Source organism: Larus michahellis, chromosome Z (genome assembly GCF_964199755.1).
Source record: "Larus michahellis chromosome Z, bLarMic1.1, whole genome shotgun sequence".
Taxonomy (NCBI): domain Eukaryota; kingdom Metazoa; phylum Chordata; class Aves; order Charadriiformes; family Laridae; genus Larus; species Larus michahellis.
This window is the reverse complement of record NC_133930.1, coordinates 85,408,618-85,422,051: the sequence shown is the minus strand read 5'-3', so window position 1 is coordinate 85,422,051 and position 13,434 is coordinate 85,408,618. Positions and strand designations below refer to the sequence as shown.

General features: G+C 43.4%; 1 long non-coding RNA gene across 1 annotated transcript in view; it reads left to right on the top strand.

Moving 5' to 3' along the window:
* The first annotated feature begins 2,676 nt into the window (after positions 1-2,676).
* Positions 2,677-13,434, top strand: part of LOC141735922 (uncharacterized) — a 14,357-nt gene continuing 3,599 nt past the window's right edge. Inside the window, exons 1-4 of the long non-coding RNA XR_012584862.1 lie at positions 2,677-6,203; positions 6,303-6,381; positions 8,277-8,530; positions 9,850-11,798. This is a non-coding gene — a long non-coding RNA (uncharacterized LOC141735922). The remainder of the gene's footprint in view (positions 6,204-6,302; positions 6,382-8,276; positions 8,531-9,849; positions 11,799-13,434) is intronic.

The following is a 13,434-nucleotide window of genomic DNA, read 5'->3' as shown; positions in this document are numbered from 1 at the left end:
CACGGGGGCTTAGAGCAGTCAGCGGTCCTTTTCCTCGCCAAAAATGACCCTCAGATGCCACAACCCAGGGCCACAACTCACCCTTTTGTGCCGGGCTCTGATCTCAGCTTGGGAAGGCCGAACAGTTTTAAAGCTGTTTAAGTTTACTTTGGGGGGAAAAAGAAAAAAAGGAAAAAAAAAGGAAAAAAGTAAAATTAATCTCCTCTAAAGTGCGCTTGACCCTCAAGTCCTCTTGCACGAAAAACTCCCTCAGGCTTTTGTGGAAATTATGCAGGGGAATGACTGGCAGACTGGGGTGGGAGTTATTTGTAGAACAAATGCACAATCAGATCCCAAATCCCCCTAGAGTAGGTTTAGCGCGAGGTGCGTTTCGCCTTCGAAGGGCTACAGGGAAGCAAAATTTAAAAAAAACTAAAAAAAAAAAAAAAGAAAAGAAAAAAAAGAAGACCAGACTGAGGCTGCTCGAAATCTGTGTGAGTGTCCCGAGGTGGAAACCTCTATAAATGGCATTTATGCCTCGCATCTGCATGTCAGATGTGGCCAGGATGGCTGGGGCGCTGTGGGTACACGATATAGCGATGGCTCTGCGGCATGGGGTACGCGATGTCCCCCGATATGGGTGCCGACACAGTGCATCTTCCACGTGCAACGTCCTCAACTCAGCCCCCGGTTTTGCAAAGGGGGAGGGATTTTTCTTCTGCTCAGGGAGGCGATCCTGGTGTTTGGGTGCTTATTTTGGCTCCGGTGAAGGGACAGGCTGATACTCAGTGGGTTCACATTATTTATAGAACAATTTCAAAGACTTTAATCCCCTCCCTTTCCCCTCCCAAACACAGAAGCACGTTTCTAAAGCAGGATCTTGTGGGAGAAAAGATGTATTACCACTTTAGTTTTGGGAAGACCTTAATGTGGTCATTCATTTTAAAAACAATGGTTAAAGACTTCAGATTTATTCCTTATTCATCTTTCTATCTCATTTCTAATGTTCTAATAACCTTAATTAAATGCTGAGTAGTTTAGAATATTATTAAATAGCTTTCATAGGATTTTTTTTTTTTAATTTCTGATTACATCATGAGTACAGATTATTGAATATTCCATTCATTTTAAAATTATGATTAAGGGGATAATCCCCCAAAAGATGTTTGTAACAATTTTAACTAAGCTGTGTTAATTGAGTTAGGGGATAAGAAATGAGATTTAAAGGGTGAGCAAGGGGTAAAATCAAAGCCCGCGTAGTTTTAAAATCAAGTGGATTAAGAGATTGGTCAGAATGGAGGAGGTGGTGGGTCAGAAGCTGAAGGAGTGGTTCGAATAGAAAATTCACTTACCTTTGTGCCGCGTGCCTACCTTCCACGGAAGGGATGTGCAACAGCACCCCTTGTAATGTGGTCAAACACGAAGGGTAAAAAGTGCTCGTTACGGATCAACAGACTGCACATTGCTCGTTGTCAGGCGAAGGTGAGCAACATGAAAGGCCACGGGAAAGCCTGCCCAAGTGTCACCTCAAGCGTCTGACAGCGCTGTGTCCCCTGACGTGCCCGGGAACACCAGGTCAGCCTCCAGCACGCCTGTGTCCCATGGGTTGGGATCATTGTCCCAAGCGATGCATTGAGCGGCGCTGAGGCACCAATCGTTTTGATGCTTTTGGTTTAGGACGTTGAGCGTGGGCCTTCCCAGCATCCTCCCCTTGTCCTTACATTTGTTTGTAGCTCACTAATTGTCAGCGTGACATGAATTTTGCTAGGTTATTTTTCCTATTGCTCTGAAGTATCGGTTGGGAGTTGATTGTTGCAGCTTTTCTGGTGACCACTTTCTTCTCGGTGGCCATCTCCCTCTTCCTCACCATGCAGAGGGCTTTACATGTGATGTTCCCAGCTCACCACCTCTTTGTAAGAGGGGCATAGCTCTAACATATCTGGAAACCAGGCAAGATATTTTTACTTGTGTTCTGAAACCCTGCATGAGTAACCGGAGACGCTCGCATGCTGGAGGAATTTCTGGAGTCATCAGTACTTATGGAAATTATGGCACCCTTTGCAGTTCCCTCCTGGGTGTGTGAGAGGAAACCATTGCCTATGAAACTGAGACTGGGGAGAAGACAGGCAGGAAAGCGAGTGAAAAGCAGGGTGCAGGACTTGAGCTACCGGGAAGGGGTGAAGGAGGGTGGGTGCTTTTGTTTAAAAGACGGACCAAGGCAGCCTGGTAAAGACAGATTGACCCACATGACCGATGTCGGAGAGGTTATCACATGCATGTCACTTGCACGTGAATTCCTTACAGTTATACAAGCATCGTTTGGGAATTAAAGCAATCTGCATGGCAGCCTTAAGAAGAGCAGGATAAATCAGCCCATGAACCATGGGTGCTGGGAGGATGGTGCACACCACCTTTTTCTCTGGAATGTGTGTTGGTTTCACAAGATTTGCACTGGTTTAGGGTACAAAGGGGGATCTAAAACGTCCCAGAGAAGCTGGGGAGAGGCCGACTGGGAAAAAGCAGCTTAAACCCCGGAGAGGAAAACATAAAGCGAATTTGAATTTAACCAAGGAGAATAAAATACTGCAATGACTGATGGCAGCATTAGTTTTGTATGCTCAGTTATGTAGGCTGGGATTTAATCTGTTTAGATCTTTTTCTTCCAAGCTTAACAGCTTTAATTATTTTTACAAAGAAAAAAAATCAATACATCCTTACACACTATTAATAAAAAAATCAAGTATCATTGATATTTGAAAACAGAAATCATAAAGAACATATTGCATTCACACCAACTACATACCAAGCAGAATGTTAATAACATTAACCTTTACTCTATCAGATATTTTCAAGAAATACCACTATATTTTTTGCAACGGCTCATATCTGTCATTTAACTGACATGTGATCTTTGCTAAGTTTGCCAAATCACTGAGGCCTGAATACCATTCAGCAATGTTAATTTTGTTTTCCTATTCCAGCCTTTACACAATTATTCTCATGGCAATCATTCTAGCCTTGAGTATAAATAATACTTCAAGTGGTTTGTTGATATCCAGAAAATGATGTGTATCTACATTAAGAGATTCTGGAATCTAATGGGAGAACCATGCATATTATTAAGCTGAAATGCCTATTTCTTTCCTCCCAGATGGGAAGTAGTACAGGGTAGTGCCATGGCATATGCATTAATTTTATTCCTTCCGCAAATTTTAGCACATATTATTTTTGCAGATTTTGAGTCTTTTGCCTCCTACCAAATATCCAGGAGATTTAAATAGGATTTTGCTGCAGAAAAGATCTCAATCTTAACACTTAGGACCCTTGGTAATTCTCAGGTGAGCCGAGGAAGAAGAGCATGGGAGAAGTTCCTCTCTGGAGAAGAATAAGAAAAGAAATGAGAGTTTGGTAAGAGGAATCCTTGAGGATTAACAGAGGCAAAAAGAGAGACAGAGTAATTTTCCTGGCTCCCATATTTCAGTCCTACAGATCGGGTATGCTTGCTCTGAAGGTCCTAGCAGTAAATAAAGAGCACGTTTAAAATGAGGGGGATTGCAACCAAAGGGTAACAAAAAACATAAATCCCAATATCTGTCCATCGGCATTGTTACCCCATTAATACACACAAATACTTTTCCATTTAAAAACTAGTCTGCAACAGACTTCTTACTAAACTTGTGGATTTCTTGCACATTATCTTCCATAATTTTCACTTCCTATTACTTGCTTTTTCCAATTGCAGGCCTCTTGTTGCTTTTTCTTTCTTTTCTGTCCAGCGGGACTTTTTATCTCCTCAGGACCTGAAAGTGAGGAAGGAGCACCCAGCGCTGCGCGCTGGCTGTTTGGGTGGGAGGGAGCTGTGTGGGAGCATTTCCTCCGGCACTTGATAGATAACTTGATAGGCCAAGTTTAAAACCGGGATTGTTGATGTTTGCCGATGTGCAGGCGTAGCAGGGCCTCAGCTGGAAAGGCTAACGGTCTGAGGAGACACGAGGCAGTACAAAATGAGGGTTTGACTGAAGCGATTGCTGCTTCTCTCTTTACTGCTTCACTTTCTGGGTTCCTGCAACTTGATCTTTGTATATGTTTGGACTTCACAACCTGTACCCGTTATCTATACGGTGTTTGAAGCTGACATCAGTTGACGGCGGTGGCCCTGAAGACTGGAGTCTAGAGTTGGTGTTGAGTCTTGAGGAGAGCCCTGTGGGGAACTGGCTCAGGAGAGCGGTGCAGGTTCAAAATCTGATTGTCCTGTTGCACTGGCCCAGCCAAAGGCTGCAATTAAACATCTCCTGTAATGATCTGAAGGCTAAGTTACTCTTCCAGCCACAAATATCCACAGGTGAGGAGGTGGATGAAGATGATGCTCTCACACAACCCACTTCCCGGTGCGTCTCCCGGCAGAAGCCCTGCCTGTTGTACGCGCTGATGCCTCCTCAGGCTGGACGTGCCTCTCCGCTCTGGAAAGCAGGAGCTCTGCAGGGCTTCAGTGGAGGCTGTGGTCCTTCCCATGGAGAAATGCGTCTGTCTCCAGGGCACAAAAAAAGAGTATTATGGCATATGGGCACACACACTGCTTGGCTTGAGAAGCATGCTCCCCAGCCAGGTCCACCCAGGCTACGTAACACGTTTTAAAAGCAGAGATCTGATGGCCAAACACAGCAGTGCATACCCAGCTGAAAATCTACATATAAATTGATCTCTTCAGTATCTGGTTTTAATCTTGGTTTTATTTCAAGCCATCTACCATTAATAAATATCTCGTGATCCTCTCTCTCCCCACTGAATAGCTACGGTCAAAACATCCCTGGTTTAGACATCTCAAACACCCCGAGTTTAGACATCTCAGCTAAACGCTACCACTAGATGGGATGAAGCCAGCCTTTATTTCAGCAGTTCTTTTTCTGTCTTTTTTTTTTTTTTTTTTTTTTCCCTCCCTCCCTCCCTCCTTCCCATCAGCATAGATGCAATTTTTGTCAGGATAACTTCTGTTGTGTCTGAATTCCTCTTTGTGCTCTTCCCAGCATTTTAGGCAGCACTGCACTGCAGCATCACACCCCTCTCTGGAATGCTATTCCCTCAAGACTCCCATGGCACAGAGAGATGGGTAATGTTTTCTGAGCTTCTTCCACTATTACCACATTTTCTATAGAGGATCAAAATGGATTATTTTCATCTTGACATGCAAATGCCTAGTCTGTGCCCTTGGCTGAGATCTCGGCATTGACTACAGAAGTAAAAGATACGGGGGTAGTAGCTTTTTAATATCACATATGGAAGCGGCAGTCTTATTTCTTAAGGACAAAAAAAAAAAAAAGAAAAACTGACTGTAGTCCATTGTGACTCTCAAAAAAAAGAAAAACCTAATAAAAATATTTCCTCATGCATTTACTGAACGCTGTATTCACATACCGTCGCTGGTCTGCACAGCGGCAGATGAACGTTGTGTGCAACTCAAGATCTTGCTGTTGTACCCTGATCTGCCCGTCTGCCGTGCCAAGGTATTGATGGGAAGAAAAGACACATGGATAATTTTATCGAGTCAGATTAAAAGCCCAAATACAAACATTTAATAAGCGATGGAATTAGAACAGGAATAGGAAAGATTTCTAAGGCTCCTCGTGAAATGCTTATAGAGCTAAAAAGGTCGAATTCTTCCCCAGTTTTCACTCCACATAACAGCAGTTAAGTAAATGAAATAGCAAGACCTGCAAATCGTTGCAGGATACAACCCGCAGAATATGTTGATACACCATAAAAGTCATTGTGTGGTTTCGCGTTAACATGAAAGAAATGATATCTGACCACCAGAGCGCCCGCACTGACTCACTGTTTCTAATTATTATTATATTCTTTTTCTGAAACAACAGCAGCGACAAAACAACATCAAGCAATTGCCTCCTGGCTAGCGTTCTCGGCAAACCCTCATGACTATTGACTCAAATGAGCAGCCCAGCAAGTAAGTTGTTAGCTTAAATGAAAATTATAGCAGAGACAAAAATGTCAGCCTGGGAACTGAACTAATAAGGGAAAGAATGCGCACGAAGCTGCCGGCGCAGTTTTAAACCTCGGGAAGAATAAAGGGAAAGCACAGCTCCCGAAATTAACTTGTGAGGCGGAGGTAAACAGGAAAAACCCACATCCATCGCTACGTGGCACCAAGCCGATGAGTGCGGGACTCAGCCGCTATGGCTTAACGACGCCTTTACACGCTAGAACTTGAGGTAGGGTTTACGGTAGGCGGTGGATTAAGCACGGCCTGACAGTTTGGCGACCCGTTGCCACTGCCAGCCTGTCTGACCTTCCTGCTTTCTGTCTCGCAGGCAGGAAAAGCAACGAGATGGGGTCAGGCAACCTGGATGCGTCGTCGGACGCAGGTCCCTGGGAAGAAAGGGGCTGCTGGTGAGCGATGGGGGAAGCAGCTCTGGCCCGAGGTCCTGAGCGGGGTGAGGAGTCAGAGGGGAAAGGTGATAAGCCGCGTTGGGCTTGTTCTGCAGAGCCCCTGGCTGCCGTTCAGGCTAAGGTCTTGGACACAGTCCACCGACAGGCCTCCTGCCAGGGGATTTGTTACTGCGAGAGCTCGGCTTAGGCAGGATTTTATTACAAAAATTGTCTCGATTCTTCTTCTGTCTTATTAAAATCTATCCCACCCTTCCCTTCCACCCCAGGAGGAGGAATATTTTGTATATATCTGGGTGAAACACACAAACAAATTCATTTCCCACGGATAATATATTCAGAGTGATTTGCTTTTCAGAGTCAGGAGCTCAAAATGATGAATTTATTATGCAAAGTAATAATTGCAAATTATATTGGCAAGCTCCATTCCAGAAAAAAATGGGGTATTAATATAACTAAAAGGATTAAAAAATACTGGCTGTTAACTTGGGGCTACTGCAGATATTTTAGGAGGTTATATATCTCTGTTCCACCTAAACCACCAGAGGCAGTAGCTTTCATTTTAAAGGTCTAGTGAGATACCGTAATTAATGGGCCCACCTAACAGCATATGTCGCACTTGTATTGAAGTACTAGGACATGGTGCATATTATGAAAGAAAGTGAACGAAATGCTTAGCATCATAAAAATTTGCATCTCTTTCTAGTTCATTTTTTTAGTGTGAAGAGATGAAATATATCAGCGTTGGAATGCCGAAGAATTTGACTCCAGTTTTTGGGTCAAGCTAGCCTGTGCCTTCAGTGGGGTGACTGAACGGCATATTTTGACTTTATGGGTCCTTACAGGATCCGAAATGCCTCATTAACAATCCCTTGGAGATATATAGCACTTCCCAAGGATGACTGGAGCAAGCCAACTGCTCCGGATGAACCTGGGGGCAAGTGGTTATTCCTCCTTCAAGTTGCCCACGGGTTCCCTTGGTCCTTTATGGTCATCAACAGAAAGGGGCCCCAGCAGTTGCCAGGGTTGAGGTCTCTAATGCAGTGCTTGTCAGCTACATGAGATTTATTTGCTCTGCTGGATCTGTACGTTATGTCAGGGGTACTCAAAGGATTAATTTGCAATTGTGGTCTTCTTCACAGTAAAGCACAGCTCTCTCCTGCTGTAGAAGCATTTTCCTTTCTGGCACACAAGTCCCATTAGGAAGTACTCTGCAGTAGATTATGTTCTCCAGGGTAGTGGAGATTTGTGGGTAATTACAAGAAAAATAAAGATAATGTGCTTGTAAACCTTGCAAGTAATAGTTGCAGTACTAATGCTGTAATTCATAGGCATGGCACCATTAGAAAGTGATGGAGCTTGTTAAATTTAAACACTAGTGACATTTTTAACATACTTTTCATGAAAGCATTATGAGGTGAGTGCAGGGATGGGATTCAAGTGCTCCACAAGTCTGACTCCTCCTGACTCTGGCACACATGCCGGCTGTGCTCCTGAGACGGTCCAAAGCGCCTCACTCCCCACGAGGGAGATGCTTGAGGATCACCTGCTGCTACCAACCCTGGAGCAGCTTCTCCAGAGCTTGTGCTGCGAGAGCCTTAGTGTAGCTGGGCTTCCAGACCATGCCATCAGGCATTTTAAACCATGCCTGCTTGTAGCTAAAGCCTTAAGTGATGTGCCTTTGTGAGGTGGGCAATAATCAACTCCTAACCAATATTTCAGAGCAATAGGAAAAATAACCTCAGGGTGACAGTTATTTAGCATTTGCAAGGGACTTTGAAGAAATAGGAGCAGTGGGAGTTTACAGAACTCTGCAAGCCGAGAACAAACTGTCTAACACTCATTTCCTCACATCTTTTCTTCTAACGTGCCTTTATCGACCATCATTGCTACGGAAGGAGTTCCACCTTGTGTAAAAAAGTCACTGGAAACAACGAGGGGCAACCGAAGATGTTTAGCGTATAAACATTGAACTTCGGATCAACAGCTTCTTCACTGAACAACAAACCTCTGTTCTAGTTTTCAAGCAGAGCAGCAGAGACCCCGATTCACAGATTTTTTGCACAGATGCCAAGACCAGCATGCCTTAGGAGTGACAAAGAGGAGCTGTTGCCCACCTGCCCAGCTTGCAGCATCAATAGCAGGCACAAAGGTAAATCTGCTCCCCAGGTGCCACAATGCAGTTCCTCCAACTGAACGTCAAACCCTGTTTTTGGGCTTGGTCTTCCCAGCTAGGTGAGGACACAGACCAGTTAAGTCCTCTAAACGCACATTAAGTCCAACTAAAAACATAAATAAAATCAGAAAAGGGGACCGGAATTCAGCAGAACTCTACAAAGCTGAATAAATACTCAGCTAAAGCCAATTCTCTTGGTGTTTGTAGAGTTATGCTTCTGAGGGAGATGTTTTGGAAACAACTTTGGGTCATCCAAAACACTGGTTGATAGCCACTGCCAGAGACGTGTTACCTCGCTTGATGTGGCGGTGTTTTGATATGGGTTGAGAAGTTCCTGTCACATTTACTGTATCTTCTCAGTGAAATTGCTATCATGGCTGATGACATCAGCAGCGAAGAATGAGGTAATAGGACCTGTTTCCCTGCGAAGACATCGCTCCAACAAAACATATGCCATAATGTTTAGCAATAAGCGTTGAAGTATTACAAATAGTTACAACTGAACTCTACATGCCAAATAAATGAAACAAGTATGTCTTATTTCCTGCTAAACTGCAATATGGTCAGGCAAAGCTAACTGCATAGGCTCCACTGTGAGCAGAAAATGCTCAGATTAAAAACTATGTTGGTGGCACCCAAATTGCATCAAACCAACGATATAAAAAAGGAAAGTCAGGTCTGTATGTCCTTGCTAGGGTCTCAAATTTGATTTTGTGGCTTTGATTGTCTCTACTGCCTTGAAACCCGCAGAATTATGGGATTTTTACGTAATTTCATCCTTTTCTGAAGTAGACTGCTTCTATTGCTGGTGAAGCAGACAGGGATGTCCAGGAGACGGTTCAGCCCATCAGGTGTGTGAGACAGGCATGCTCTGGGTCGCAGACTTCTGAAGACACCAAGGTGATCTTGGACCGAAGTGCCTCCAAGGCTGATATTGCTGCAGCTGGCTCCTGGCCAGCAATCCAAAATGCTGAATGAGTAGCCTGTGCTTCCAACCCAGCACCTCAAAATGGGTTCAAAACAGCTGACAGAAGCATCTATTCACTTGGTAGCCAAACAGCCTCATGAGTGTAGGTCTTATATTCTTTTTTCCTTTGTTTCCCAATGAGCTGAGAAGGGAATCACTGTTTTCTGTTAAAATACTTTGGGAAGAGGAGATAGAAAGCGATAGTGCCTGCCTCCTTGATGTAATGCAATAGCCTTATTGTCAGAGCAGTCACAGAGGAAGAGGGACACGTGGGTCCCATTTCCCCTTCTGCCCCGGGCGGCTCAAACCCGTGTTTCCCACCCTTTAGGGAAACGGCTGTGGTCAAGAGGAGGATTCAGGATTCACCGGGCCAGCGAGCGAAGATGAAAGGGAGCACGGCTCCAGGGCTCAGGGCATCCTTTCTGTTCCAGTCTCTGCTCCCAGGATTGTTTCTGTCTTTTATTTAAAGACTGTTTCATGTAAGAGCACACAGTCTGGGGAGTGGGATGACACAGTGGCATCGTTTCACTGCTTTCTGCTGACCCACACAACATGGACCGTGCCTTGCAAAAAGGCAAGTATAAAAGTATAAAGTAATCATTTATTGGAAAACTAGTGAATATGCGTACTTAGTATGTGTTTAAACTGTACATCTAAATCAGTCGGCGCGCACATTAGGTGGAGCAATCCCCTGCGCGTCCAGTGCTGCAATAAAGAATACCTGCTTAATAGTCACCAAGGCTATTGACTCTTAACTTCGGCATTTCACGGCATCAGTTCAAAAGTACAAATATGAAAATATAAAATGTACAGGTTGTGGTATGAATTGAAATTGAAGAGATTGGGACTTTTCAATTGGCAAAAATGAGTAACAAGGAATATATTAGCACTATTCAAGATAATGAATCATGCCGAGTAGGTAAAACAGGTTATTCTGTTTATCCACTCAAGAAACAAATTTTAATGAAGCAGAAAGCAGGGGGGAATGTAATCAAAGGAAGATTTCACCCCCCACCCCTCTTTCTTTTTTAAACAAAAGCTGTAATTAACCTGTTGAACTTATTGCTACTAGGTATAACTTAGGCCAAGAGATTAGTAGGATTCAAAAAGGATTAGACATCCATATGCATAACAAAAATACCCATAAGCTACAGCGGGTAGAATATGATCTCAAACCCTCTTATAATCTAGTGTGTCTCTTAATACCAAGTGAATCCTGTGTACCAACTTCTGTCTAGTCAAGGACCTTGTGAAGCACCTCTCTTGTTATCCAGGTTCTTTATGCACCATCCTTACAGAAAAAAGAAAACAAAAAGAGGATGGCAAAAATACAGTACACTCTTCTGCATTACTGCTGTTCCAGGGAAGCAGCTGTTATATTGCGTACAAGGAATAGTGATTTTGCAAACTTACATGATATTTGCATACTTCTTAAACTGGCGCTTTTGCACTCTAAGTGAAATTCAGCCCTGGTGAATAAGGAGAGGGAGAAGCACAATCTGACCACCCATCTAGGAATGAAGATGTCGGAGCCCTTTCCATAAGAGTCAATGCACAACAGTGAGGGGCTGATTTCCCACTGTAAGTCTACTCTTACTTTCAGTGGGAGCGAGCTGACAGAAAAGGTCCTTACAGAGTAGTTGTGTGCCAATAATGCAGTGAGAGAAACGGACGGCTACCAAATTCTCCCCATGTGCATTTCGTGCGGGCTGAGGTTAAACCTGTCTTTTTCCACCCGGTGGGTTATAGGTGCGCACTGGCGCCTGGAAAATCAGAGAGCATTTCTGAAAATCGGGTCTGGGTTCTTCTTCCTTTCTTTGGGCTCAGTTATTAGGAAATAAATAAGGACAGGTAGATCTTAAAATAACCGTCAAGGTTTTATAATTGTTTTTAATCTCTGGGAGGCTGTAGAAGTTAAGAGAAGACTAACTCTTAGATTATATTAAGTTAGCAGTTATTTACTGTCTGTGGGAGTGGGCCTCAAATGTACAATCATAATTGCATTCAAATTTATATCTTTTCTGTTCTCTCTGATCTCTTTTGGCTGGTCCCTCTGGCCACTGAGGAAGGCTGTCCTTCTAGCCCCTGAATGTGACCCTAGGAGCGGGAAGACCACCTGGTCCTCCGGTTTGGGCTGAATATGTTGTTTTGCTGCTGTGAAAGCATAGAAAGGTCTCACCTTGCTACCAGTGCCACCGTCTCACATTCTGAAATTCAGAGAAACAATCCCACCATCTTTATGGGTTAAGCATCGACTGGGCTCCCGAGTCTCCTCAGGTACCGCTAAAGTTTTTGCAGTTCAAAAATGTTCAATGCCTTAAGTGATCGGGACTAGAGAAAGTATTTCCTAGTTAAAGCTTTTTCTACCGATACAGATTTACCAGATACATTTAGTTGTGGGTGATATTTAATAATTCCAGAGTCCCTTTGCTCTTGGTTTACAATTTGTCAGCATTACTTTATTACTGTTTGCAAAAGTAACAAAAGGTGTTGCAACGGGGATTCATTTGGGCAAATTAAACCTGCAGTGGGGTTTCAAATGCAGGCATTTGTCCCCTGGGATTAGACATCAGCAGCCTGTGGAATTATTTCTGACATTTCATCCATCATACACTCACAATAACTAAACAAACCGGTGCTGCTCTCTCCCTGCTTAAAGAACAACTTTCACAGAGCCTTCCCACGGAAATATCCCAACCTATTAGTGTCAGGAAATTGTGCTCGGAAAGTTAAGAGAAAAAAGAAAAATCTTCCGCAAGTGAAAGGCAGAGATGTTATCGCACGCCAATAATGTGCATTGAGAGGTTTGCTTGCAAACAGCTTTTCTGCTGGTGTAAATCGGAATGATGTAACTGGTGTAGGTGTATCGATTTTGTTCAGTCCGTGAATTTTCACCATAGGAGTGACTAGATCTGGAGCTGCAAGGAACTGGACCTACTCTTCCTAAAGTAAGCTGCCAAATCAGCATTAGGTGAAATGGGAGGAGGGCTGGACCACGCAAAGACTTCTTCTTTCCCTCCTGTTTGTTTGCAAAAGTAAAGTTTAAAATATTTAAGTTTTCAACACACCCTCTTGCACCCTGCTTTTTTCAGCCTTTTAGTGAAATGCCGAGCACATACTTCGGTGGCCAAAGTGTTTATTTCAACCAGCTCATTCCTGGCTAAATACGATCAAACTAGATTAGCTGTAATATTTAAATACCACAGCATCAGTGAACAAAAACTCTGGACTAGCTCATTATTAGAGGATAATACCCCTTTAATTTATATTAAAAAAAAAAAAAGTTGTCTAATAGACCTCAAATTGGTTTCCCATTCAGGAGAGACCTCCAAGGATATATTGGAATTACAGGAGGTTTCCCCCCCCCGGCTTTAATAACTAATATAATGCACTTTGAAGTAATGTGGTCTCACACCGAAATCTACAATCAAACACCTAAACTAACAGAAAAGGTAAAACCACCACAAGGGAGAATTTAGAAACGGAAGTGCATAATCAGATAAATGAGAAGAAAGTTTTGAAAAGGATTGCAGAGGAGTAACAGGAGATATTGCTGGCGTGTTTCTTACTTCATTGTTGTTTTCCTTCAGCAAAAGTTCTATCAGCTGGGGAGAGTTGCTCATTTCTTTGAAGCTGGCTCTTGTTTCTCTGAAATCGGATTCCTTATTCCCAGGGCTCCACTCCGCGATGCCAGCACAAACATACATCAGCAGCTGCACAGCACTTTAAAGAGTTAGCAAGGAGCTATCAAGCAATTACTTATTCCATTTCAGATCTCTGTCCATTATTTTCACTGAGCAAGTTTGAAGTTGGGGGAACAAAAATCAGAGAAAGCAAATAAACATTTTGGAAGGCTGAGCATCTCACCTAAGGAGCGGGGCTCACCTGTTGTTAACTAGAGAGAGGAGACCCA